Source organism: Equus quagga, chromosome 6 (assembly GCF_021613505.1).
Source record: "Equus quagga isolate Etosha38 chromosome 6, UCLA_HA_Equagga_1.0, whole genome shotgun sequence".
Lineage (NCBI taxonomy): Eukaryota > Metazoa > Chordata > Mammalia > Perissodactyla > Equidae > Equus > Equus quagga.
In genome coordinates this window covers 103,872,253-103,876,287 of record NC_060272.1, presented here as the reverse complement: position 1 = coordinate 103,876,287, position 4,035 = coordinate 103,872,253, and positions in this window count along the sequence as shown.

Genomic DNA, 4,035 nt, shown 5'->3' with positions numbered 1-4,035 from the left:
ACAGTGTAAGTGTGAGGGCGTGGTCTAAAGCCACGAAGCAGGGACTCAAGGCTTCTGCAGGAATCATTTTTCGGAACAGTTGCTAAGTTTACTTTTGGGTAAGTCCAGTAGCCTTGCCCGTGGGATACAGGAAACTCTTGACACGGTCTAACAACCCCGGAAACTCTCGGCATCCAATTAGTAAATAAGCTCCGTTGTGATTTAAGGAAAAACCCTACCCTTGCTATTTACCCTTCACACTGAAACAGGAAATGATACTGTGAGGACACTGAAGCACTCTGCTGAACAGACCATCAGCAAAGGCAAGATTGCCTCTTCCGAGGCTGCTCTGTCCTCTAAGATTGGAGTTTGGGGAGGATGCATTGGGAAATGATTTTTTTTTCCCCATAATGACAACGTTCAGTACCACCTAAGAAATGAAATTGAAGCATTGATCTTACTCTTCAAATACAGGATAGCTTCAATATTAAAATTAACATATAAATTCAGCATCCATCTTCTTTTCGACTCACTTCTGCTGAGTAAATGCACATATAAAGAATGAATCACTGAAACAATATGCAGTGAAATCAAGTTCATTTTTCAAATATGTCAGTTCAAATGCAGTCAGCGCCTGTTTTCTGGGCACCCAACAAATGTTCCCAAGACACCCCCCGCTCCCAGCACCTCCCGCCCGTCTAAGCCACAGGGCAACCTGGGGACCTTGGCAGATGAGTCCCTGAAGAGCACGCACCATAATATGTGATTGCCACACTGTATACCCCTTCCTCTGCTCCGAGTTCTTTTTATAAATTGTAAATGTTCCAGGCTCTTCCAAGCCTGCCAATTAACCATAAGAGCCTGGACCACAGGTCCAGAATCACAGTCCCTTTTCCCTGGCACCTGTTGCCTCTCCAGGTCGCTCTACTGTTAGTTTCAACCACAGCTGTGTACCCGGCCAACAAACGCCTTGCTTCTCAACCTTGTGTGAAACTACTTTTGTTTTTCCCATCATCAAGAGAGTCAATATTTCACAATGAGATATCACCTCACACCTGTCGGAATGGCTATTATCAAAAAGACAAGCGAGGGGGCCGGCCTGGTGGCACAGCGGTTAAGTGCGCACGTTCTGCTTCAGTGGCCTGGAGTTCGCCGGTTCGGATCCCGGGTGCAGACATGGCATCGCTTGGCACGCCATGCTGTGGTAGGCGTCCCACATATAAAGTAGAGGAAGATGGGCATGGATGTTACCTCAGGGCCAGTCTTCCTCAGCAAAAAGAGGAAGATTGGCAGCAGTTAGCTCAGGGCTAATCTTCCTCAAAAAAAAAAAAAAATGACAAGAGATAACAAGTGCTGGCAAGGATGTGCAGAGAAGGGACCCCTGGTGCACTGTTGGTGAGAATGTAAACTGGTGCAGCCACTTTGGAAAACAGTGTGGAGGCTCCTCAAGAAATTAAAAATAGAACTATCATGTGATCAAGCAATCCCGCTCTTGGGTATTTATCCAAAAAAAAAAAAAAATTACTATCTCAAAGAGCTATCTGAATCCCCATGTTCATTGCAGCGTAATTCACAGTAGCCAAGACATGGAAACAACTAAGTGTCCATTGATGGATGAATAGATAAAGAAAACGTTATATACTAGTGAAATAAGCCAGTCACAAAAAGACAAATACTATATGATGTCACTTACACGTGGACTCTAAAACAGCCAAACTCATAAAAACAGTAACTAGAATGGTGGTTTCCAGGGGTTGGGGGAGGGGGTGGGGAGATATTTGTCAAAGGGAACAAACTTTCAGTTATAAGATGTGTAAGTTCTTGGATCTAATATACACATGGTGACTCTAGTTAACAATACTGTGTTGTACACTTGAAAGCTGCTAAGGGAGCGGATCTTAAATGTTCTCACCACACACACACACACAAAAGGTAATTATGTGAGGTGATGGGTGTAACTGACCTTAGGGTGGTCATAATTTCACAATATATATGTATACAAATGATCACACTGTACACCTTAAATTTGCACAGTTATATGTCAATTATATCTCAATAAAGCTGAGGGGGAAAAAAGATTGTTGATATTTCTTAAAACTCCAAGTTCCTGGGAAAAACCTATTTCCAGGTGTCTCTAGTAACCTGGGGATCCTGCAAGAACTGAAGGATCAGCAGCACTAAAAAACCTGAGGACCTTTAGGTGCACTCCCCTTACAGGAAAGGGTGGCACATGTATGCTAATATCTGGTCCTTTCTCAACCAGAAGTTTCCAGAAACAGGCATTTCTGATCCCAAATGTGTCCTCAATCTAGTCACTAACATTGATGCCGAAGTTATTTGAACTAAAGCTAGGGCGTGCACTAAGACTGCTTGCATGTTGAATTTTACTCTTGCCACAGAAAAGTAGATGCCAGTGGAGGGAGAATTTAGAAATCTCCAGCCTTAGAGTTTTTATCCCTCAGCTCTTTTACTTGGCATACATCTAAGAAGAAAACCTGAGGATGTGATGCAGAGTGAGGTACTTCTCAAATCTTAGTGAGTTTAAGAATGACCTGGAGAGGATGGTAAAAATGTAGGTGCTCAGGCTACGAGGGATTCTGAACTTGACCAAAATTAAGCACTGGGGGGCCTGGACCACACTTAGAGACAAACTGCTGTAGAAAACATGACTAACCCACCCTCACTCACATCTTAGATGAATGAAGCATTTCCTCCAAGACTAGCAGTGGGCAGGGCCTCACTACAAGGGGCGACACGCACTGTGGTGTAATGGGAATTAACTCTCTACCAGGCTGGCTTGACTCAACTGCAGTTATACAGCTGAGCATCCAGATATGTTGTCTGTGTGACAGCTGAGATTTAACTAGAAGGAGCCATTTTGTTTTTCTCTTTTCATCCAGATGTTGAGTTTTATGTGAAAGAGTAACCAAGCAGCCATGGGCAGATGAGTGTTCATTTCCCTTGAACTCTACAAGCCATAGTAGGATGGTCTTCAAGAGGTGAGCCAGAATCTTAGAGGTTTTGTCACTTTAACTGAGGGGGCTCAGTGGACAGGACTGCAGAGGAAGCAAAATTGACAGCTGGAAGCGGGACACAGGATCTCAACAACCAATTTCTCCCTTCTAACCCGACCACCAGCATCCCACCTAAGATGACGTTTTTTGCTGCAGAAGATGATATTGCGAATCAAACATACCTGCACTAGCCCATGAATAAGCTGTCTTACAGATAATTCCATTTTTCTGGCCACTGTAAAAAGAACTCAACGACTCTGATGATCTGTGGGCGAAATCAAGCTGTAAGGACACTGTATCTTAAGCTGAGTTTTGCTCCTTCGGGTCATTCAACCCGAAGAAGTAACAGCCGAAGACAAGAGTTTGGAGGCCAACCCGGTGGTGTAGCGGTTAAGTTCGTGCACTGCACTTTGGAGGCCCCGGGGCTCGCAGGTTTGGATCCTGGGTGCGGACCTAGTACCACTCAGTCAAGCCATGCTTGGCATCCCACATAACAGAGGAAGATTGGCACAGATGTTAGCTCAGTGACAACCTTCCTCCAGCAAAAAGAGGAAGATTGGCAACAGATGTTAGCTTAGGGCCAATCTTCCCCACACACACACACAAAAAGACAGACTTTGTAGCACCATCGGCTCACATAGGACTTGTTATCTGTGTTGTTTGTTAAATAACATAGGTAAACTTTTGAGATATAATATCTTTGAAAATACATTTGTCATAGGTAGGGCCAGACATTAGCCCATCACTACCACAAAAAAGTCCTGGACATGTGTCTTTAGAATCAGAGGTCAACTTAGTCTCTTCTCCCCTCCCTCCCTTTCTTCTTTTACGTAAAATCTAATGTTGAAATATAATCCTAACAAACTGTTTACCTTTAAACACTCTGATATGTAACTATGTCAATTAAATACACAGTAGTCCAACTAAAATAAGGAATTCTTTTCCCTCAAAGATTTCTCATTCCAAAAGTACCTATAGAAATAAAAATGAGATGGTTCTTTTGTTTTAAAGATCTCTTTTTCTCCTGGGACCCACTGAAGGG